The following is a 25536-nucleotide window of genomic DNA, read 5'->3' as shown; positions in this document are numbered from 1 at the left end:
TCTTTTCTTTTTTTTTTTTTTTTAACATTTATTTATTTTTGAGACAGACAGAGAGAGAGAGCATGAACAGGGGAGGGTCATAGGAAGAGGGAGACATAGAATCTGACACAGGCTCCAGGCTCTGAGCTGTCAGCACAGAGCCCGACGCGGGGCTCGAACTCACGGACCGCGAGATCGTGACCTGAGCCGAAGTCGGACGCCCAACCGACTGAGCCACCCAGGTGCCCCTATCATCTATCTTTCTATCTGCCGGTCTATCCAGAGAGTGTATATACCTATCATATCTGTGCATCATGCTTTTTACGTGCATCATAACTGCAAGATAGATTTTCTATTGGTTCTTTTTCTCTGGAGAAGCCTGACGAATACAAAACCCACTGGTGTTCGGTTCAGCTTTCATTTCCAGCACCGCCAGCATTTCTTTTCTTTGCTTTGCTGCCCTGTACTTTCATCTTTGCTGGCCAGGTTCTTCTTTTTATGACCTATTCGTGTAAAATGTCATATGGGCTGTCCCCGAGTGGCAAGGAGGCAACGCAGCTACACGCCTAGCTGTCCACGCGTACACTGAGCAGCAGGGGCCCAGTGACCAATCAGGAGCAGACTTTGAAGGAAGTGACACGCTCGGTCACCGGTCGTGACACACATCTATTATTTACACAGCGATCTGGGGACCGAAGGGCTTAACAGCGAAGTTTGTGCTCTGCGTGAGGACTCACACTCCAAACGCCGCGCTAAGTGAAACCTGAGCCGTGTTGTTGTGGGGGTGGGGGCTGGTGTTCCTGTGTAAGCATGGGCACTGAGATGCACGCATGTGGGAACCGTGCGGAAGCAAGGCCTGCTGGGATATCAAGCAGCGGCTGGCACGTCAGAGCACTGACTTTGCACCAGGCTTAAACGCAGACCCACGTTCAAGTCAAAGCCTGATCCCAAGCGCTTCACATATATTAACGCATCTCGTGAATGTAAATCGCTGAAAGCTGATCCGTTGTGAGGCTGAAACTTGGGGGGCACCTGCTTGCTTCATCCTGGCGGCTCTGCTTCAAGGCCTGAATTACGTGCCGGGGGCCCAGAGTCCCAAGCATTTTACGTTTTGTCTTGTCCGTTCTGACTTCTCCGCGATCTCGCAAACCTCCACAACTGTACATTTGCTGCGACCTTTGGTGAACTGTCACCCACCCTGGACTGGAAGCCCAGATGGGCCACCGCTGGCCATGTGACTTTGGGCAGTGACCTTTCAGAGCCTTGCAGACCTCAGCCTTTCCATCTGTAAAAGGAAGGCTCTCCTCTGCATCGAATGAGATGGGAATACAAGGGCGTCATAACTGGCACATGGCAGGTGCTCGGTAAATAGCAGCTACCCCCTTGTTATCAAGCAGACGTCCCAATACTTACAAGGAACTGAAACTGTTTCCGCTATCTGCCTCCCTCCAGACCGGGAGCTGCTCGAGGAAAATCCACTTTTCAACCTCTGGTCTCAGCTCCCTGTGCAGTGTCTGGCCCAGAGTGGGTGCCCGTGAAAAGCCTGTTAAATGAGTGAGTAAAAGCCAAGAAGACCTTGTTCCCAGCCTGCCCGCCTTGAATGTGGCTGCGGACGATAGCCAATAACATTCATTGAGGACTTGTCACGTGCCAGGAACCAATGGCACCAGGCCCCGCGTGCGCATTATCTGGCTCGCTATCCAGGAAGCCCCATTGGACGGGCGACATTATTGTCCACACATTTAAGTAACAGATCAGTAAGGCCGGGATTTCAGCCCGGTCTGCGGGATGGCCTGCCTTGCGGTCCCTGTCCAGCAGGGTCCGGTGGGCCGGCAAGAGGGAGGGGGGATAGGAGGAGGCGCAGGAGGGGTGGGGGCGTGCTTTTCAGAGGGTCAGCCCTCATCTGCGGGGTGCAGAGTTGGGTGCTGTTCAGAGAGGCAGTTCTGCACCTAGCCAGTCCGAAACACCTCGCTAAGGAGTCTCTTCCCGGTGGCTCGTCCCTGTCCCAACTTGCCCGGCCCCGGTTTCATCACCCCAGGCTCCGGCTCCCTGTTGCTGATAATGGGTGGTGCTGGGTTACTCAGTTCAACAGATCCGTGCCCTCCCTTGACCACCCAAGTCACCGTTGACGCGATTAATTAGGGAAGCGGATGCGGCTGTGGGACAGCTCCTCCGTTGCTCGATTGAGCCGTTCCCTCATTTTTCATTGTTCTGCAAGTTTTCACAAGGGGGTTGTTTTGTAGACTCCTCTTACAGTCCCTGACATGGCTCCCCGCCACACCCCCCATTCCGGGCTTGATGCACGATAGATGTTCCAGAAACTCTTGGTGGGTTTTACTGTTGTATCATGTGCCCTGGCACAGCGAGCACTGTGTGCCTCTGGAGACAGAAGAAAGGGAGGAGGGTGTGGGGAAGGTGCGTGGGGCATCCAAGGCTCAGGGCTACCACCCGGCACCCTCTTCCACCCTCCAGCATCCCGGGGACCCCCCAGAACACCAGAGAACTAAGTTTGAGAAGCCGTTGACCGCTTTCTCGATGGGCTGACCTATTTGTTTTCTGTAAACTTCTGGAGAGCAGCTGGGATGAACCAGAAAACACCTGGAGGCAAGCCCTGGTTTGCTTTCTGGCTCTGCTACTTACGTAAGCCCCTCAATCACCGGGCCTCAGTTTCCTCCTCTGCAAAATGGGGATAATCCTAAACACCTACCTCATACCGTTGTTGCAGTGACCGGATTAGCTACTAAAGTACCTTGTAAAGCACAAGACAGACGTGCGTGGATCTTTCTCCCACAATGATCTATACGCAGTGGGCACTAAACAGACGTTGGGTGAGTGTGGGTAAATTCCCCAGGGACCTCTAGGAGCAGTTTGGATGGTGGAAATCGCAGGTGCGGTGATAGGCCTGTGGGTGATTTGGGGGTGGGGGGTGGGGATTCTGTGTGTGCCCCTAGTTACCTCAATTGTACAGCTATGACTGTGTTTGCATGTCAGGCTGGTCCTGTCTCCTGTAACTCTCTGGGCCCGGACAGCAGTTCTCTAAGAAAGAGAGAGAGAGAGACTAGCAGCTTCTTAGCATCGTCCCTCCCCCGCTACTGCCCCGGCACCCCTCCGAGTTTCCTCTTCTCCTTGGCATGCGTCGGGTGGAGCCAGCTTCCTGTGGCACCAGGAAAGGAAAGTTGGGGTCTGGTCTGCATGTCTTTCGCTGCCTGGGACTCACCAACTTCCACGAAGGAGATCTGTTCGAGTGTGTGTCTCACTGGAAGTGTTAACTGAGCATTTACTACGTGCTAAGGATTCACATGTGTTCATTAATCCTCACAATAGCTGGGCAAGAGAAGGATGACTATTAGCCCCATTTTACAGATGAGAAACGGAGGCTTAGCAATGAAAGGAAACCAGGGAGGGGCTGAGTCAAGCTTTTGGGCCAAATCCGATGGGCTCCAGAGCCCTTGTATTAACCACTGCCCTGTACCTCCCTAAGCCTTCATCAGGACCCAGTGCACACTCAAGGTTATAGTCAGCTGGGGTAACGCTCCTGCTTGCCATGGGGCTCCCTTGTTGCTCCTCATAAAGAGACCAAACGGGCTATTTCAGCTTCAGACACTGAACTTGTTCCTGAGGATCTTTAGGCCTGGTTCGTTGAGTTTTGTAACTGTGCTTCCCCAGATCCGAGGCCGTGGGATCTCACATATCAATTTAGGATTTGATATATAACAATGGATCACCCATGCTGTGCCACACTCTGTGCAGGGCCCCGGGGGTATAGACACGGCCCCCACCTGCAGGGGCATGACATCAGAGAGACAGAAAAGTAAACAGATGATGGTCTCTGGGACTTAGGTCCTGTGTTCTCTCATGGGGTAGAGCCCAGACCCACTAAAGGAGACCCTCCGAATCCCAAAGGTTGGCAACCTATCCATCCTTCCTATATTAGTTACCTATCGCTGCAGAGCAACATTCCCACAAGCTTAGAGGCTTTGAACAACGCATATTTATGATCCTCTAGTTCCCGTGGATTGGAGTCCACACAAGGCTTCTCTTGGCCCACTACTTAGGATCGCACGAGGCTGCAAGCAAGAGATGTGGCAGGGCTGTGGTCTCATCTGAAGCTCGACTGGGAAGAGATCTGCAGCTGTGGGAGGAGAGGGGCAGAGTTGCCCATTAGGGTCTGGCCTCAGAGGGGACAGCTAAAAGATACATTTTTCACTGAGAATACTGGCTCCCACTGGCTTCTCTACACCTTACCAGGCTAATAGCCACCTCCAAATACAAATTAAGAAACAATGAGATGGGCATTTCATGCCCATTCGGTCATCAAAATTGAATAAAATCTGATGATTCCAAATGTTGGCAAGAATGTGACAAAAATTAGAACTCAAGCTCCCGGCGGCTTGGCATTTTCTGGCGGATTAGAAATTTGGAAATACCAAGTAAAACTAAAGATACACATACCCTATGCTGCAGCAAATACATTTCTAGATAGACGCCCTAGAGACACTCAAACACGTGTGCACAGAGACCTGTACAAAGATGTTTATTATTGCATTATTGATACAAACAAAAATTAGAAAGCAATAGCTCTCTTTTACTAAGAGGGTAGATTAATAAGCTGTGGTTTATTTACAAATTAGAATACTATACAGAAGTTAACATGAATAAACTAGGTGTCAGCATATATAGAGAAAGGCAATTATGAAAGAACAAGTTCCCAAATTTTATATATCTATGGAAGCACTTCCAGAATGGGAGAGAAAAGACCTCGGAAATTCTATTCCTCCATAAAAGCCATGGGGACACTATAAAAACTGTCAAAATCAACTTTTTTAGGACTTTGAAAATTAATGAAAGACAACAACCCAGGGAGATATATATATATATGTATATGCATGGATATACATATATAGCCACACATATTTTTTAATGGTTTAATCTCCATGAAAATAGTGAGCTTTGCAATGTTTTAACTTAACCTAATCCCGTCCTCCTCCCCCAGTTCTGTGGTGGCCTTGGTTTCCAAGGCAACTGTAATAGCTAGGAAAATCAATAGCCTCACAGCCTAGTAGTCACTGGAGGGGTCAAGGGCGTTTAGAGCTCCCTAAAAATCCCATTCCCAGAGAATTGTCACCATGTGGCCTGTCTGACAGACAGCTGGAAAGCTCCATTCTTAGGGTTTGTCTTTATCTGACCTGACCCAGAACTCACTTAGTTATATCCCCAGGGCATTTGTCAAAAACAATCAGTGGCAATTCTTTAACATCACAGTCACGGGGGCTGTTCTACCATCTGGGGATAAAAGAGGCTAACCAAACAACTGCAGAGAAAAAACTGGGGTATCCTCTGTCCATGAAAAGCTCTGATGTAGTCCCGGGAATGTAGAAGGCCATGCACACATGCGAAACTATGTGTATGCCCGAGAAATACTTGAGAAGGCCCTCCTCTCTCAACTCTGGCTGACTTTGAGGGTCTGAAAAAGCAGAAGTGAAGCCTAGACATTATAAAACTGCCTGCCACAGCATGGGAAGTATGCCCAACACATATACAGGCCCTCAGCAAAGCCTGGGAGACTAATTCAAGCCATTTAATAAACTCTTTGTCCAGGGGCGCCTGGGTGGCTCAGTCGGTTGTGCGTCCGACTTTGGCTCAGGTCATGATCTCATGGCTCGTGGGTTCGAGCCCCGCGTCGCGCTCTGTGCTGACGGCTCAGAGCCTGGAGCTGCTTGGGATTCTGTGTCTCCCTCTTTCTCTGCCCTTCCCCTGCCTATGCTCTGTCTCTCTCTCTCTCTCAAAAATAAATAAACATTAAAAAATTTTTTTAAAAAAGAAATTCCTTGTCCAATAAAATGTTACCACTAAACTAACCAAGCAGAGATTTCAGTGGCTATGTACAGCAAAGAATAAAGACTTTCTAGGTCTAGTCCAAGAAAATCACTAGCAAACAGTAAAACAGCAAAAGTTGCCAGGGATGAGGGGAGTCTAATTGACAGAGCTGCCACCATAGATCACTAAGAATTTCTAGTTTTCAATTTTAAAAAAAAGTAAGACATTGGGAAAAAAAAAAAGGAATACCTGGCCTATGCTCAAGAACCAGTCCCTTTGGGAACCAAGACATAGGACTTACTAGACAAAGATTTTTATCAGCTATTTTAAATATGTTCAAAGAATGAAAGGAAAGTATGAGATGATGTATTACCAAATAGGGATATCAATAAAGGACACTTATAAAAAGAACCAAATAGAAAATCTGGACTTGAAAAGTGCAATGCAATAATTAGAATGAAAAATTCAGTAAGGAACTCAACAGCAGATATGAGCAGACAGAAGAAAGAATTAGCCAACTGGAACACGGAGGCCAATTGAGAGCATCCAGTTTGAGTAACCAAGAGAAAAGAAAAGAATGAGAATCAATGGACAGAGCCTCAGAGGTCTGTGGGATCCCATCAAACACACCAAAATATGTATAATGGGAGTCCAAAAGGAAAGAAGAGAGAGAATGGGGTAGAGGAATATTTAAAGACTAATCATGGCTGAAAAGATCACAAATTTGATTTTTGAAAAAAAAAATTAATCTGCACATCCAAGAAGCTTAACAAATTCCAAATAGGATAAACTCCAAGAGATCCATATCTAGACATAGCTATGTCATCGATGGTTCAACTGTCAAAAGCAAAAGACCAAGAGAGAATCTTAAAAGCTGAGAAAAGTGACTCATCGTCTCAATAAAATGAACAGTGAATTTCTCATCAGAAACCGTGGAGTTTAGAAATCGGTGGGAGGGGATGTTGAAGGGGCTGAATGGAAAAGGCTGCCAACCAGGAATTCTATACGCAGTAAATCTGCCCTTCAAAAACCAAGATGAAATGATGGGAGTGACAAACTACCAAAACTAAGAACATTTCTTGCTGGGAGACCTACCCTATAAGAAATCCTAAAGGGAGTCCATCAAGATAAATTGAAAGGACAGTAGGTAGTAACTTGAATCCACACAAAGAAATAAAGAACACAGGTAAAAGTAATCCCACTGGTAAATATAAAATAGGCATAGATGTATTTTCTTGTCCTTTCTTATTTAAAGGACAACTGCATAAAATAATACTACAGACCTGTGCTGATGGGCTTATGATATGTGAGAACGGGGCGCCTGGGTGGCTCAGTTGGTTAAGCGTCCGACTTCAGCTCAGGTCGTGATCTCCTGGTTTGTGAGTTCAAGCCCCGCCTTGGGCTCTGTGCTGACAGCTCAGAGCCTGGAGCTGCTTCAGATGCTGTGTCTCCCTTTCTCTCTGCCCCTCCTCTGCTCATACTCTCTATCTCTCCGTCGCTCAAAAATAAGTAAACGTTAGAAACAATTTTTTTTTAATTTTTAAAAAAATGTGTGAGAGCTATAATTTTTCTTTGTGTTATATGGTAAGACACCAATAGCACAGAGAAGGGGTTAAGAATCAGAGTTATACTGGAGGAAAGTTTTTGTTTACTGTTGAAATCAAGTTGGCATTAATTTTGTCTTAAGATGATATTTCTAAGCCCCAGGGCAACCACTAAGAAAATCACACCCCAAATACAGTAAAAGATAGAACAAGGGTATAAAAATGGTACACCGGAAAGTACTTAACAGTAAAGGAAGCAATAATAAAGGAATAGAGGTAAAACAAGACATAGGCACATAGGAAACAAATGACAAAATTCCAGAGACCTTATCGGTAATTACATTAAGCCCTGGCCTATCAGTAACTATATTAAACATGAGTGAACTAAACCCTCCAATCAAAAATTTGAAAGGAGCAGAACAAATTTAAAAAATAATCCAACTGTGTACTGTCTATAGTAGGGATATTTTAAAAAACAAAGAAGGTAAAAAGAAAAGAAAGAAAGAAAGGAAAGAAGGAAGCAAGGAAGAAAGAAAGAGAAAGAAAGAAAGAAAGAAAGAAAGAGAAAATACAATGCAAATAGTAGCCAAAAAGGAACTGGAAAGGCTATGCTAATATCAGACAAAATTGACATTAAGACAATAAATGTACTTGAGACAAAGGACATTTCACGATGGTAACAGTCCATCGGTCAAGGTGATAGAATCATTATAAATATGTAACAACACGGCTCCGAAATGCACGAAGCAAAAACTGACAGAATTGCAAGGAGGAAGCTATTCAAGAACAAGAGTTGGAGACTCCCAGGCTATCCTTCCAATAAGGCAGAAGATTAACAAAGAATAGAAGACGTGAACTATACTATTCACCGACCAATCCTCACAGATCTGCAAAGAACACTTCACCCAACACGAGCAGAAAACATTCCTCTCGAGCGCACATGGAACATTCTCCAGGATAGACCATATGTTAGGCCATTGAAAAATCCTCATTAAATTTTAAAGGATTGAATTTGTAATTAAAGAAACTTCCTTCGAAGAAAAGCCCAGGCACAGATGGCTTCACTGGTGAATTCTGCCTAACATTTAAAGAAAAACGAACACCGATTCTTTAGACACTCTTCCCAAAAATACAAAAGGAGAGAACACCTCCCAAATCATCCTCTGTGACCAGCATTACCGTGATATCAAAACCAAAACATCAAAAGAAAACTATAGACCAATATCTCTTATGAATATAGATGCAAAATTTCAATAGGTGCAGAAAGAATATTTGACCGGGGCAGGGGCACCTGGCTGGCTCAGTCAGCAGAGCATGTAATTCTTGATCTTGGGGTCGTGAGTTCAAGCCCCATGTCGGGCATGGAGCCTACTTAAAAAAAAAAAAAAAAAACATTTAAAAAGATAAAATCCAGCATCCTTTCATGATAAAAAAAAAAAAAATAACACTCAAAAATGAGGAATAGAAGGGATTTTCCACAATCTGATGAAGGGCATGTATGTATGGAAAATCCATAGCTGATATCATACTTAATGATGAGAGACTGAATGCTTTCTCTCAATATTAGAAGCAAGACAAGGATATCCACTCTTGCCACTTCTATTCAACATTGCACTGGAGGTTTTAGCTAGGGTAATTAAGCAAGAAAAAGAAATAAAAGGCAACCAGATAGAAAGGAAGATCTAAAACTGCCTCTATTTGCAAATGGCGTGATCTTGTATATAAAAAATCCTAAAGAATCCACAAATGCAAACAGCAACAACAGAAACAAAAAACCATTCAAACTTAAGTATGAGTTAAGCAGAGTTGCAGGACGCAGTACCAAACATACAAAAATCAATTGTATTTCTATACGTCAGTAATAAACCATCTGAAAATAAAATTAATAAAACGATCCCATTTACAACAAACATAAAAAATAGGGGCGCCTGGGTGGCTCAGTCGGTTGAGCGTCCGACTTTGGCTCAGGTCATGATCTCACGGTCTGTGAGTTCGAGCCCCGCGTCGGGCTCTGGGCTGATGGCTCAGAGCCTGGAGCCTGCTTCGGATTCTGTGTCTCCCTCTCTCTGACCCTCCCCCGTTCATGCTCTGTCTCTCTCTGTCTCAAAAATAAATAAACATTAAAAAAAATTAAAAGAAAAACAATAAACATAAAATACTCAGGGATACAGTTAACAAAACTACAAGACTTAAATACTTAAAACTATAAAACATTACTGAAAAATTAAAGAAGGCCTAGATAAATTGAAAGACATCCGCGAGGGGCACCTGGGGGGCTCAGTTGGTTGAACATCCGACTTTGGTTCAGGTCATGATCTCGCAGTCTCGGGGGTTTGAGCCCCACATTGAGCTCTGTGCTGGCATCTCAGTGCCTGGAGCCTGCTTTGGATTCTGTGTCTCCCTCTTGCTCCGTCCCTCCCCCACTCATGCTCTTGTCTTTCTCTCAAAAATGAATAAACATTAAAAAAAAAATAAAAAAAATAAGAAGAAAAGAAAGACATCGCATGATTATGGGTTGGAGGACACAATACTGTTAAGTTGGCAGTGCTTCTCGAATTCATCTACAGGTCCAACCCACCTCCATCAAAATTCCAGATGTCTTTTTTGCAGAAATTGACAAGCTGATCCCACTATTCATATGGAAATGCAAGAGACCCAGAATAGCCAAAACTATCTTGAAAAAGAACAAAGTTGGAGGACTTACATGTCCTCATTTACTACTAAGCTACAGTAATCAAGACAGTGTGGCACTACATAAAGACAGACATTATAGATCAATGAAACATAATTGAGAGCCCCAAATTTAACTCCGACATTTGTGGTCAACGGATTTTCAACAAAGGTACCAAGCCAATTCAGTGGGAAAAGAATAGTCTTTTCCACCCGTTGTTCTGGGGCAACATGCGGAAGAATGAAGCCAGACCCCTACTTCATGCCATATATGAAAATTAACTCAAAATGGATCAAAGAGCGAAATGTCAGAGCTAAAACTAAAATTTTTGGAAGAAAACATAGGCATAAAGCTTCAGGACCTTGGATTGGGCAACATTTTCTTTGAAAGATTCCAAAAAAAAAAAAAAAAAGCAAAAATGACAAAAGAAAAAGACAGATAAACGGAACTTCATCAAAATTTCAAACTTTTGTGCATGCTCCCACAGAATGGGAGGAAATATCTACAGATCGTATATCTGATAAAGCACTTGTATCCAGAATATATTTTTAAAACTCGTACAACTCAAAAATAAAAAAAACCCAAATATGCCAATTTTTAAGTGGGCAGAGGATGTGAATAGACCATTTCTCCAATGAAAATACACACAGGAAAAGATGCCCAATATCATTAGCTCTCAGAAAAATGAAAATCTAAACCTCAATGAGATACTGCTTCAAACCCACTCGGACGGCTATAATCAAAAAGAGAGCCGATGACAGGTATTGCCAAGAATGGGGAGAGATTGGAACCCTCAACATTGCTGGTGGTCCAGTGAAATGCTGTAGCCACTCTGGAAAACAGGCAGTCCCCCCAAAATTAAACAGAGAGCCACCATATGGCCCAGTAATACTACTCCTAAGGAATGCAGACTAGGATAGCCACTCTGGAAGATAGTATGGAGGTTCCTCAAAAAGTTAAAAATAAAACCACCCTAGGATCCAGCAACTGCGCTACTAGGTATTTACCCAAAGGACACAAAAATACTAAGTCAAAGGGGCACACGCACCCTGGTGTTTATAGCAACGTTATCTGGAACAGCCAAATTATGGAAACAGCCCACGTGTCCGTTGATGGATGACAGAATAATGAAGAGGTGATATATATACATATACAATGGAACATTACTCAGCCATGAAAAAGGATGAAGTCTTGCCCTCTGCAACGACATGGATGGAGCTAGAGAGTCTAACGCTAAACGCAATCAGTCCGTCGGACAAAGACAAATACCATATGATTGCACTCGTATGTGGAATTTAAGAAATGAAACAAATGGGCAGGGAGGGGGCAAAAGAGAGAGAGAGAGAGAGGCAAACCAAGAAACAGACTCTTAAGTATAGAGAACAAACTGATGGTTACCAGAGGGGAGGTGCGTGGGGGGGGATGGGTGAAATGGAGGAGGGCGCTTGTTGTGATGAGCACCAGGTAATGTATGGAATTGTTCAATCACTATATTGTACACCTGAAGCTAACAGTACGCCGTGTGTGTGAACTAATTGGAATTTGAATAAAAACTTTAAAAAACAGAAGAAAAAAAATCACTCCTGAGTATGTACCCAAGAGAAGTGAAACATAATGTCCGCACAAAAACTTGTACGTGAATTCTCATGGCAGCATTATTCACGATAGCCGAAAAGCAGAAACATCCCGAAGGTCCATCAACCGATGAATGGATAAACAAACTGTGGCATAAACCAAAGGACGATCTGGGGCCATAAAAAGGAACGAAATATTGATACATGCTACGACATGGACGAATCTTGAAAACATGAGGCTAGATTAAAGAAACCAGTCCCCTAAGACCACATATATTTTATGAAGTGTCTAGAATAGACAAGCTCATAGAGGCAGAAAGTGGGTTAGTGCTGGCCAGAGGTTGAGGGGAGAGGAAACAGATATGGGCTTCTTTGGGGGGTGATGAAAATGTTCTGGAATTAGACAGGGGTGATGGTCGCACCATTCTGTGAACATACTCAAAGGCACCGACTCGTACATTTGAGAAGGATGAGCTTTCTGATGTGTGAATTGTATCTTTATAAAGCTGCTAATTTTTAAAAGGATAAATGCAGTGTGCTACCATTTATATAAAATTTTTAAAGCGCACACGAACTAATACTATCAATTATTTAACGTTACATACACATGCAGTGGAAATGTAACAACATGTACGAGAACAAAAGACAAAATTCAGGACTGTGGTTATGTCGAAGGATAGAAGGAGGAGAAGGAAGGTGTTTGTAATGTTTTATTATTTTTTTTTTCCAAGACAGAGATCAGAGCAATTATGGAAAAATGTTAACATCTGTTAAATTTGGATTCGGGTACACGGATAACTGTTATTTTATATTCTGTATTTGTTTATATTTGAACTCGTTCGTGATTGTTGAGTTTTAAGGGGGGGCAAGGGAATCCTTCTATTTCCTTAGCGGGCTGAACGGTAACCCCCAAAAGATACATCCACCTGTGGAGGTGACCCTATTTGAAAAATGGGTCCTTGTAGATGTAATAAAGGTAAGGATCTCAAGAGGAGATCATTCCGGGTTAAGGTGGTCCCTAAATCTGATGAGGAATGACCTTAGAAGAGAAAAGGAGAAGGGAGAGGCCGTGTAAAGACAGAGACAGACATTGGAGTTAAAGCGGCCACAAGCCACCTGCGGCCACCAGAAGCTGGAGGATGGGAGAAGGGATCCTCCCTCCAGAGCCTCCGGAGGGAGCGTGGCTCCTTCCTTCTCCCAAGCACCCCTCAAGCCGACCTTCCCGGAAGCCCACAGCCTTTCTTTCTTCCCTCCCCGACTTCCTTCTTGCTCAGCCAAACCATTCTCCCCGCTGCAAGGACAAAGGTGGGGTGCCTTTGTGGCCATATCTGGCGGGGGGCCACATCCAGGATATTGTTTTCACTGGTGACGCTGCTGGCTTTGGAGGTCTCACCGCTCACCGTGCCAAGCCCTGCCGCTGCCTCTTCTCACCGCCTCAACCCCTGCCAACTCGCTCAGCCCCCACCCTCACCCCTACCGCCTGCCTCCTGGCCCACGGCTCCCCCTGCCCCGCCCGCGCCCACCCAGACGCCCCGGCGCAGAGTTCTGCTTCCCGCAGCCAGCAGCCTGAGTCCCACCTTCTAAATAAAACAGCACACAAGATGCAATGCAAGGAGAAAAGCGAACGTTTTAGCTACTGTCACATCTATCATCTCACTTAAATGTATGAAATAGGTACCATCGCTATTTTTGTCCTGAGATGCTTGGAGAAGTGGAAGAAGTACAGCCGAGCCGAGCGGGGCTTTGAACTGGGACCTGGCAGAGTTAGGATCCTGACACAGCCACCTACTGGCTCTGTGACACTGAGCCTGTCACTTAACCTCCCTGCGCGTCCATTTCTGCCTCCGGGAAAGAGGACCCGTGATCATTTCTGTGTCCGGAGCTTGTTGTGTGGATGCAACAGGGTTCCCTTAGAAAGCCCTCACCCGGCACATAGAAGTGCCCGATGAATGTCAGCCGGCCTTCTCAACCTCAGTGATGGTTCCAGCGAATTTGCGGTCAAGGTTCGTCCTACTCATTTCAACGCTCCACGGGGAAAGGGTTTTGTTCGGTTGCTTAGTTTTGTAAAACAATGGCCCGTGTTAATTTTATTTGCAGCCCATGTTCTCTCTCCGAGTGGACTTAGACGTGCCTCTGAGGGTTACCCCCAAGTCCAGTCTGAAGTCAGGCCTGGCACGGGTGACACTGTCCCACCCGCGCTGGGGCCAGACGGCAAGTTCAGAGAGCCTTCTGGTTGTGGGCTTTTGCAGGAAGCTTGTTTCCTTGGAAAGATGAGCATCTCCAGGCTCTGAAGTCTCCGTCGTAGGGAAAAATGCCTTCTTCTCTGGCTTATTTGCTCAAGGTTTAAAAGGTATTTCTGGGCTTTGGCTGAGAGGAAATTTAGCTTTCGAGCAAATCCTCGTGCACTGGCTTTCTGTAAACATCTGAATATAGCGTGTGCAGCTTGGAGCCCACACGGGTTGGCTTTTCCCGGATTTTACCGCCAGTGGGGAGGGACCGAAGTCAGCTCGGTGTTGGTATAGCGACGTCCGACATCTGGCTGGACAAGCAGGTTCTAGATGTCGCTGCGCTGGAGACGTGGCGGGGAGGAGGGAGGGGTGATGGCGTGAGTGTCGGGAAAGGATGGGTATTAAGTGGCACGAGTGAGACTCTGTTGAAACGTTACCAAGGAGGCAGCTTCCCTCCCACAAGTATTTCCTGAAGACCCACTGTGTGTGAAGCTCTGGGCCTGGCCCCCGGGGAGGATCCCACCTTTACGAAGCTTGAGTTCTGGTGGAAGGGAGCCCTTTCCCAAGGAGACCCTAAACCACAATTTCGTTGTGTCAGAAACATGAGACATCATATGATGAGTGTGATGAGTGAGGGCGGGCTAGCGACAAAGCCTCGTCTCAGTGGGCACCCCAGTAGGGGTGGGGGTTTTCATCACAGCCGTGTGCATCTGAGCTGGGAGTCTGGAAGGAGCCTGGCTCCATCCAGTCACCCGGGGACCCAGGCATCTTCGTTCAGTGGTCCTACCATCCCTCCCCTCGGGTCTCAGAATCTTCCATGGGATCCTCTGTGTCTGGCAGAATCCGGGCTTTAAAATTTTTTTTCTTGGGGCGCCTGGGTGGCTCAGTCGGCTGAGCATCTGACTTTGGCTCAGGTCATGATCTCACGGCTCGTGGGTTCGAGCCCCGCGTCGGGCTCTGTGCTGACGGCTAGGAGCCTGGAGCCTGCTGTCAGCACAGAGCCCGAGGCGGGGCTCGAACTCACGAACCGCGAGATCATGACCTGAGCCGAAGTCAGACGCTCCACCGACCGAGCCGCCCCGCCTCAAGAACCATGGGCTTTTTAAAGGGCCGGGCCTGCAAGTGAGCTGCCAGCGCTCAGAATTTAGGCACATGAAGCCAGCTAACTGCCAGGATCCGCGTGTGTGCCTCAGGGAATAAAGTCGCGGCGTTTGGTGAGTGCCCAGCATGGTCTCTGTCACCGCGTCTTTGCGCCCAGGACCGCGTAAGGACCCCAGAAGGGGTGTGTCCGCGGTGCTGGTGGCGAGTGTGGCCAACAGGAATGGGGCGCTCACACCCAAGTACCAGGCCGTCTGATCACAAGGAAGACAGAGCGTCCTGGAGCCCAGACTGCCTGCTCTCCGCTCAGCTCCTCTGTGTAATAGCCATGCCTCCCCGGGCACCTTGTCCAAACCTCACTGGGCTCCCCTGGCACACACAGATGTGAATCCCAGTCCCCGCGTCACTGGTCCGTGGGAAGAATAATGGGATGGGAGAGGGGAGGCAAGTTCTGAGGCCAGGGCCTGCCACGTGGTCAGCACCTTAGAAATGTGGGTCATGATCAGAGGAAGCTGGCCTGGACTTCCCTCGGCCGCTTATGAGCTGCGGAATGACCGTGGCCGGGTCACCTTGACCCCCTCTGGGCTTCAGCCTCCGCATCTCTGACGCGAAGACAATACCCATCCCCGCCCTGGGGGGTGGGGTTAGGATTAAAAGCAGGTGAGCGCAAAGCAGGTGCAAAGCTTGCCACGCAGCTCGACGCGTAAGTGTTCGACGAGTCTTAGCAATAGTAGACGAGCGTGTGCACACGTGTTACCCGAATTAATCCTTGCAGCGACTCCCGGAGACAGAAGACGGCAGGTGAGGGTGCCCACATGTGAACGTGAAAGAAACAGTCACGTGCCCTGAGAAGGAATGAATGCAGGGAGGAATGAATGAATCATCACAATAATTTGTGTCTTTTGTGGTAGTAGGTACAGTCTCCATTTCTCGCAGCAATGGTGAAGCCTGCCAAAATAAATTAACTTTCCCACATCAGTGACTCATTTGGCAGGAATAACAGCCTTGCAAACTGAATAAAGAATGAAGAGTGGGGGGGGAGGCCACAGGCGGGGGTGGGGGGGGGAGGGCTGGGAGAGGAGCTCTGTAATGACTCAAAGATAGAAGAACTAGCTTCTTCTTCTCTCTCTCTCTCTGCTCACTTTTGCGCTCTCTCTCTCTCTTTCTTTTTAACCAAACACGTAGCTCCAAGGTTCACATTCGACCTTTGAAGTCTGGGAAATAAAGTCTCCAAGCTATTAAGTGGTTCTGGACAGAAGGAGCAAAGAAGGCAACATGGTCCCTCGCTCAGTGGACGGGGATTCGGGGCTCACTGTGGCCACGCGGTGCGTGGCAGGTCAGACCAGGACCACTGCCCCTTCTTATCCCCCTGGCCCTGGGTCAGTGCTGGGTACTCAAGACACTTACCCTTGCCCAGCCATTCTCACACCCTGCCCACACCTCCTCCAGTAGCTGGGGAAGCTTCAGGGCAGAGGAAGGAAAGAAAGATCAAAGACTGGGACCACGAGTCCTAAAAAGGAAGAGTCTTAATTACCTACTTCTTGTCCGCATGGGGGGTTTTACGAGGAAGACTCCAGGAGGGGAGGGGTTCTGCCTGTCTCCTAGAAACCAGGCCAGAGGCAGTGAGCCTGGGATAAAAGAGATTGATGACAGACACAAAAAGGAACATTTTCACCTCCGAAAATGATGACGTGGCCCCCCGAAACCGGGCTCGAATGGTTCCGATGGGCTCACTCTCCCTCTCAAACTTTCTCTGGCTCCCCATCGGCTGAGGGATACAATCCGTTGGAGAATAATGGTTAAGGCCCTGGGCTCAGGGCCAGAGAGACCTGGGCTGGACTCACTGCCTGGGAAATTAACTTAACTTTCCCAGCCATTAGTCTGTGAAATGTATTCGTTCGCTAGGGCTGCCATGATTTGTCACTGTGGAACGTTGTTTCTTCCACAGAATGGGGGGCTTCAACACAGACATGTATTGTCTCACGGTTCTGGAGGCCGGAAGTCAGAAATCAAAGTGTTGGCGAGGTTGCTCCCTTCTGAGGGCAGTGGCGGGAAGGGCCTGTTCGGGAGCTGTCCTCTCCTGGCAAATCTTTCCGTTCTCTTCCCTCTGCGTGCATCTCTGTGTGTGTCCAAATTTACCCTTTCTGGAAGGACACCAGTCATCTTGGAGCAGGGCCCGCCCTAATGACTTCAGCTTAGCTAGTCATACCTGCAGTGACCCAACCTCCAAACAACAGAGGTCCTGGGGATTAGGACTTCACCGTATGAATGTAGGGGGGGATATAATTCAACCCATGAAGAATGGGTACATCCTAGAACGTGTCTCGAAGGGTGACTGCAAAGAATGAATGAGTTAATGCACACAAAGCCCTTTAGTGCAAAGCCTGGTGGGTTGTGAGCGTCCAAAAAAAATGTGACTTAAGATAATCATCATTACGGTCATAGACATGCTGGGCCACTCACCCGGTGACCCCTTCCTTCTTCTTTCTTGATAAATTCCCCTCGTTATGTTCAGGAGAGCAACCTGTCCAGGCTCAGAAGATGGGTTAGGTCTAATTTTTTTTTTTTTTAAGGCATTCTCTTTGTCAGTGATTGGTCGAGGGCTGGGAAGGTGACCCAGTTCTGGCCAAACAAATGTAGAAAGAAGTCTGGGGGTGGGGTGTCTTGGAAAGATTTTCTTTCCCAAACAAAAAAGAATTTCATGAGAACAACTCCTGTCTCTTTCTCCTATTCTGTGTTTGGCCGTCATGTGAAGATGGGGTGCCCTGTGGTGTGGCAGCTTTCTTGTAACCATGAGAACAGACATCATCAATACTTTGAGATTGACAGAGGAAAAAAGTAAAAATAGACTAGAGTCCCTGATGATATGTTGAGCCCTGACAACAGTGGGACCATGTGCCCCTTAACCCTTTGTTAAATAAAGAGTAAAGATTCATACAGCTTAAGCCACTATTAGGGGAGTTTTCTGTGATGTGCAAATACATAACTGATTATTAATTGTGCCAACCAGCATCCAACATGGCCTCCAATGATCCCTGACTCTTTAAAAAAATTTTTTTCTTAATGTTTTTATTTTATTTTGAGAGAGAGACAGAGTGTGAGCGGGGAAGGGGCAGAGAGAGAGGGAGACACAGAATCCGAAGCAGGTTTCAGGCTCTGAGCTGTCAGCACAGAGCCCGACGTGGGGCTCGAACTCACAAACTGTGAAACCATGACCTGAGCCGAAGTCGGTCGCTTAACCAACTGAGCCACCCAGGTGCCCCGATGGATGTGACTTCTAAGGCTGGGTCATACGTGACACCATGGCTTCTAACCCATGCCCTCTCTTAGATCACTCACTTGGTGGGAAACCAGATACTATGCATAAGGACTCAACCAGCCTTATGAGTAGGTCCATACTGTGAGGTCCTGAGACCTTTTGCCAACAGCTAGCACCAATTTGCCAGGCACATGAGTGCGCCATCTTGGAAACAGATCCTCCAGCCCCGGTCTAGCCTTCAAGTGACTACAGTCCCAGCTGACGTCATGACTGCAATGTTATAAGAGAACCTGACCCAGAACCGGCTCCCCCAAGCTGCTTCTGAATTACTGACTCACACCGAGCGTGAGCTAATCAGTGTTTAATATTAGGAACCACTAAGTTTGGCGATGATTTGTTACATGGCACTAGATCACCATACAACTATTCTTCGAGACCATCTAAGATTTGACCCCATCTTACTTTCTTAGCCTTATTTCCCATAGTGCCCTTCATCCGCCCTATACTCCCACCACTGTGGTCCTTACACATCATGTTCTTCCAGCCTCCTGTTGATTCCCTTGCCTAGAGCACCCTCTCCCACATCCCTGTAAGTTCTATCCTTTCAAACCTAGTGGCTCAAATCTCTTCTATGTGAAGCTTTTTTTAGTCCTTCTTGAAAGTGATTTCTCTCTGCACCTTCTAGAGCACTTGATATGTACTTTTAGGACCAACAGACATTTATAGAGCATCTACTGAGTGTTAGACACTGAGAGTGCAAACGTGGATAATGGATGCTATCCCTGAAATTGAAGTTCTTCTGTTTTTAAGTGGATGTTATAGTTACATATGTAGCCATAGTCCCTTGAGACCAGGTTCAATAACTAATTCTAATCCTTATACCCCCAGAGCTCTCCGCGTGTATAAAAACTCAATGAATACCTATTACATGAATGACTAATAGAGGGTTTTTGTTTAAGTTTATTTATTCATTTTGAGAGAGAGAGAGAAAGAGATTGAGAGAGTGCAAGCAGGGGTGGGGCACAGAGACAGAGAATCCCGAGCAGGCTCCTCACTGCCAGCACGGAGCCTGCCGTGGGGCTTGAACCCACAAACCCTGAGATCCTGACCTGAGCCGAAACCAAGAGTCAGATGCTCAGATGACTGAGCCACCAGGTGCTCCTAAAAGAGGTTTTAAGAGAGGCTTTAATAAATAACAGAAACTCCACACAAAGTGATTTAAGCAGTAAACAGATTATATAACTAAAAATTCCATAGGTAAAGCTTTGGGCAAGGCTGAATCTAGGGGCTCAAACAATGTCATCAAGGCCTAGAATCTCTATTTCATGGTGCTGTGTTGTTTCATTCTCAGGTAGATCATCTTCACAAGATAGTCTTTTGCAGCTCCCAACTCTGAGACCAAGGGACAGAACATCTCTTTCCCCTCTGATCTTACGAAAGTCTCAGGATCAGTTCTGATTGTCTCTGATTGAATCACGCAGACATCCTTGAACTAATTCACTGTGGCTAGGGGAATGCAATGCTCTGGTTGGTTAGACCTAGGTCACATATTCACCCTATATTAGCTATCTACTGTTGCATAACAAGTTACCCCCAAGCTTAGCAGTTTAAAACAATTCACGTTTGTTATCCCATAGTTTCTGTGGGTCAGGAATCCAGGGCACAACTTCGCTGGATCCTCTGCTTCACGTTCTCTCACGAGGCTGCCATCAGGGTGTTGGTCCTGGGTCCATAGTCTCATCTGAAGGCTCAACTGGGAAAGCATCCACTTCCAAACATACTCAGTGGTTGTTGGCAGGATTTGTTTCCTTGTAGGATGTTGGACTGAGGGCCTGAGGTTCTCACTGGCTATTAACTTGGCTGGAGGTTGCCCTTAGTTCCTTGCCACATGGGCTCTCCCACGTGGCAACTTATTTCCTCAAAGCATGCATGCTGAGAGAGCAACAGAGACGGTCTGTTAGCAAGATGGAGATCACCGTCATTTATAATTAAATCAAAGAGGCAACATCTCATTGCTTTTTCTCTGTTCTGTGGCTTCAAAGCCAACTGATAGGGCCAGCCCACACGCAGGAGGAAAGGATTACTCAAGGATGTAGATACCAAGCGAGAGGGATCATGGGGCCATCTTGGAAGACTCTCTACCACACACCTGTATTAGCCAGAGGTGAAATCAGCCCAAACTACATGGATGGAAAGTGGAGGGAGTAATTGCCCCAAGGAATAGTGGGGTCCTTTTACCAGAAGAAAGAACGATGGCTTCAACATGGACAAAGAGCAAAGGCGTCTCTGAAGCCACTGAGGGGCTCTTGCAGTGATCACCTACATGGGCATAGGTGTTATCTGCCTGGCTTGTTTCTAACAGATTGTACCCTTACCCTGGATAAAAGAATGTCTGATTCACCAAGTTCTCCCCGGCATCATTGTTGGGGTTCCATCTTTCCCTCAACGTTGCCAGTTTGAAAGTTTATAAGATGGATTTCTGAGTGTGGTTTAGCCTGTACATCCCTAGTAATGGTTGTTGAAGGGCGGGCTCTCCCTGTTGGTTTTATAATGGCATTTCTCTCTTAACAGTTCTCCAGCCATTTAATGTCTGCCGGCCTTCAGATTCCCAAATAAGATTATAAAATCCCCAGGAGCAAGGATCATGTCCCTCTAGGGCACACAGGGCAAGTCCTCTGCCCTCCTAAAGACTGAACAAATGGTATTTACCAACCCACGAGCTTCAGGCTTTTCTGATGTTTGCTGAGCTCACGATTCTTTCACAAGAGGGACTGTGAATCTACATAAAAATACATGTGTAACTGGGAGAAGCAGCGAACTGTACCGGGTCCACGGAGTTCAGAACCACAGTTCAAGTCAGCGATGGATAATGTGCATTTAACCCTGTACCTCATCACTGGGGAAAGAACAGCTTGGTCTGAGGCCAGTGGGTGGGCAGGAGTGTTATTGTCTTCTTGGGATAAATGAAAGATTAATTTTTCAGTCTTCTTTAAATAACCCTCGGAGAGGTACTAAAGCTGAAATTACTTCTAATTGAGCCAACTTAGCACTAGCTCCTGAATATTCGCTCACGTGAGTGGAATGAGATTTCACTTGGTTCCAACCTTGAACCTGTCTCTCTTGTCTCACTCTCTCACCTTCCCCAGGCCAAGCATTTTTTTTTATTATTTATTTTTTGGAATGTTTTTATTTATTTTTGAGACAGAGAGAGACAGAGCATGAGCAGGGGAGGAGCAGAGAGAGAGGGAGACACCGAATCCGAAGCAGGCTCCAGGCTCTAAGCAGGCTCCAGGCTCTGAGCCGTCAGCACAGAGCACGACGAGGGGCTCGAACTCACGGACCGTGAGATCATGACCTGAGCTGAAGTCGGATGCTTAACCGACCGAGCCACCCAGGTGCCCCCCCCCCCAGGCCAAGCATTTAGCAGTCTGCTCTCCAAATCAAATCGGAGGCCTTCTGCAAGGCTGGAGTCTTCAGTTTCTGACCACTTTCTGCTTCTACTCACCAAACACAGGGCAGCAGCTGGGGGTTGGGTAGGTTGGGACGGAGTGAGCGTCTAGGTTCTGTTTTTTTTGTTTGTTTTGTTTTCTCTGTCTTCAGCAGACCTTAAGATTTATCAGTCTAGTGGAAATGGCACGAACTGGGATCAAATCCTGGCCCCACCACTTCCCAGCTGTTGACCCTGGGAAAATCACTCAGCATTCCTGAGCTACAATTGCTTCATTTGTTACAAGGAGATTATAATCCCTCCCACAAAGGTCGTGATAAATGGAGTGCAGATAAATGCTGAATAACCGGCTCTCTCTCTCTCTCTCTCTCGGAAACCCTGGTTTGTAGTATTTGCCAATTACCATGGTGCAAATACTCCCACCATGGCTCATCTCAAGCCGCCAACATGAGGTCCCTGAACAGAGTCGGGAAGAGATACACCGGACCACATGCCGTAGTTTGGTATTATCATCATACAGACAGAATAGAAGTAATCCTCGAAGCATAGATAACAGAAAGCTGTAGTAAATTAACTGAGGAATTTTGAGTATTTATTTCCTTTGTAATATATTTAGTTGTAAGTTTATAAGATTTCTTTTTAAGGGGCGCCTGGGTGGCTCAGTCGGTTGAGCGTCCGACTTCGGCTCAGGTCACGATCTCGCGGTCCGTGAGTTCGAGCCCCGCGTCGGGCTCTGGGCTGATGGCTCAGAGCCTGGAGCCTGCTTCCGATTCCGTGTCTCCCTCTCTCTCTGCCCCTCCCCCGTTCATGCTCTGTCTCTCTCTGTCTCAAAAATAAATAAACGTTAAAAAAAAAAATTAAAAAAAAAAATAATCGCTGTTCCCTCCTGCTCTCAAAAATCCTATACCTTGGGGGCATGGGGACCCAAAGTTGAGATGGTGGGGACAAGTCTGCTGGTAGCTACGGTATAATCTATCGGGACGTTTAGGACTGGGAATGCAAAGTCAAACAGACCTGTCTTCAAACGCTGTTTCCCCAGATGAGCGGCTAGGGCAGGCGGTTCACCCTCTCTGTAAAATCATCCTCTTGCGCAAAATGGTTTACGCTCATCCGTACGATTCTCCTCTCTTTGGGTTATTGTCGTGTCTCAATGAGATAAGGTGGGGAAAGCCGTTTAGCACAGTGCCTCGTACATAGTAACAGCTCAATAAATGGTACATGCTCTCATGATTCATGTGACAATGGCACTAATGGAGAAGTGTGAACGTCACGTCAGGAGCCTGGCAGAGGGACAGACGAAGGAGCTGGGTTCAAGCCAGGCATGAGGAAGCAGGCAGGGGGTACGGTTGGAGCTGGAAAATTGGAAGTGGGGTTTCCTTGGGCAGATGGGCCGCCGCATCCTGGACGAAAAAGAAGCCCAAACAGGAACCTTGAGCCTGCCCCTTGCGTGGGATGTAAGCCCCTGTCTCTGCGGTGGGAACAAGCGAGGGACAGGGAGGCAAATCAGCGGGCTTAAAAAGCAAAAGCTGGTCATGTCATGCGAGGCACTGCCCGGAGAACTGTGAACTCACGGGGGTCGGAGGAGGAACCACGTCCTGAGACCAAAGCTGAACTTCAGAAAAGATCGTTTGCTTGGATAAGGAACAGGTTCGCTCACTCAACCCAACCTGTCCTTATCGCCAGAGACCCAGCTCAACGTCCTCTGAGGCTCAGACAGAAGCAACAGGACTCTGGGCGGTGACCAGCTCCTGTCCTCAGAGCTGAATATGGGGCAGTGGGGGGTGGGGGGGTGGGGAGCCGGGACTCGGTCTCCAGTGCTCCTCAACCAGGAGACGTCCTGGGTGGTGACCACAGGAGCTTTAATGGTGCCTGTCCGCACAGGACGAAGAGGCTGGCAGGTGTGGCCCTCCACAAAGAGCCACGAAGATTCCCAAGCAGCCAGGCACACACTGCAGCTGTTCCCGGCTAAGTCTGGGTTTTTCTTAAACCAGAAATTACCACTTATCGTTAACGCCGAAGATGCACCCCAATCAGCCCAACGGCTTGGCTGGCCACCTTTGATCTGCTCCCAGATGCAGCCACTACTCAGGCCGCCACCCCCCTCATTTCCTCTTTCTGAGCTGCAAAAAAAAAAAAAAAAAAGTGACCATCGCTAACATCACTGAGCGCCAAGCACTTTATCTGCAGACTCTCATTTAGTCCCCGCAGCAACCTATGAGGTCGGTTTTATCCTGTCATATCCCCATTTTATAGAGGAGACTACTGAGTTCGGGTAAGAGAACAGACCCTTCCGCGGTCACCCAGCTAGCAAGGGGCCAAGGGCAGGATGTAAACCCAGCTCTGTGTGCTCCACAGCCCACGGGCTGCTCGTGGCCCTGGAGACCCTGCGTTCCCGGATGAATTACTCCGGCCAGGGACCGGCCAGGACTGGGGTGCAGCAGGCACTGCAAAATGGGGGGAGGGCTCACACACCCCCCAGGGCCGGCTAAGGAGGCTCTTGCCCACACCAAGATCAGGGCAGGTCCCAGACGGGAAGAACATTCTGGTCAAACCAACTATGACCAGAGTTTCTTTCTCCCAGCGTCCTTCCCCAGGGTTCTCTTCAGCTCTCTCCTGGCCTGGGGACTTGGGAAGCAGGCTTGGAAAAGGAATTTTCGGAGGCCTCGTGGACCCCTAGCCCAGGCGGCCGAGGGAGCCCTCACTTGATTTCTTCCCCTGTCCACCGTGGCTCTCCCCCGCTGGGATGTCCCTCTGGGCAAACTGGGGGGTACAGGCTGTGGGCACGGTCATGACACAGACCTGGTTTTGAGCCCTGCCTTCACTTCCAACCACCTGTGTGATTTTTGGGCAATGGACTTTTCTCTCTGTGTGCCTCGGTTTCCCCATCTGTAAAACGGGACCAAGGATGCATGCTTTTAGAGTGTATTAGTTTTTTATGGCTGCCCTAACCAACTATAATAATAATAGTCATTGTTTCCTGCACGGTTCTGGAGGCCCCAAGTTCAAAATCAAGATGTCGGCTCCTCTGAAGGCTCTAAGGGAGAATCCTTTCTGGCCCCTCCCAGCTTCTGGTGGCCCCAGGCCACGGGTGTGGGTCTTCACTTCAATCTCTGCCCTATCTTCACAGGGCCTTGTTCCTGAGCCTTATAAGGACACTGTCACTGGATGTAGGGGCCACCCGAATCCCTTCTGATCGCATCTCGATTCTGCTGTAATTACACCAGCAAAGACCCTATTTTCAAATAAATTCACACTCTGAGTTTCTGGGGACATGAATTTGGGGGCCACTACACAGAAATAGGTCTAATCTCCCCTCTGGTCTCTTCTACCCCTCGTGGAGGCTGCAGTAGGTATTTATTTTTTTTTAATAAATGTTTATTTATTTGTTTTTGAGAGAGCACGCGAGCGGGGGAGGGGCAGAGAGAGACAGAGAGACAGAGAATCCCAAGCAGGCTCTGCGCAGAGCCTCTCTGCGCAGAGCCTGACGTGGGGCTAGAACTCACAAACCGTGAGATCATGACCTGAGCCCAAACCGAGAGCCGGGTGCTTAACCCGCTGAGCCACCCAGGCGCCCTGCAATATTCAATTTTATGGGTCAGCTTGACGGGGCCAATGGATGCCCAGATATTTGGTTCAGCATTATTTCTGGTTGTGTCTGGGAGGCTTTTTAAGGATGAGATTAGCATTCGAATGGGTAGAAGGAGTAAACCAGGTGGCCCTCCCCTCCCCCATGTGGGCGGGCCTCGTCCAGCCCCTGAGGGCCAGAATGGAACAAAAATCATGGAGGAAGGGAGGATCCCCTCTCTTCTCCTGCCCTTGAACTGGCGCTTCACCACCAGCTCTCCGAGGCTCCCCCTTGCAGACAGCAGATCGTGGGACTTCTCAGCCTCCATACTTGCATGAGCCAATTGCTTATAA

Source organism: Panthera leo, chromosome D3, assembly GCF_018350215.1.
Source record: "Panthera leo isolate Ple1 chromosome D3, P.leo_Ple1_pat1.1, whole genome shotgun sequence".
NCBI lineage: Eukaryota > Metazoa > Chordata > Mammalia > Carnivora > Felidae > Panthera > Panthera leo.
The sequence above is the reverse complement of the archived record's forward strand: the minus strand, read 5'-3'. Positions refer to the sequence as shown.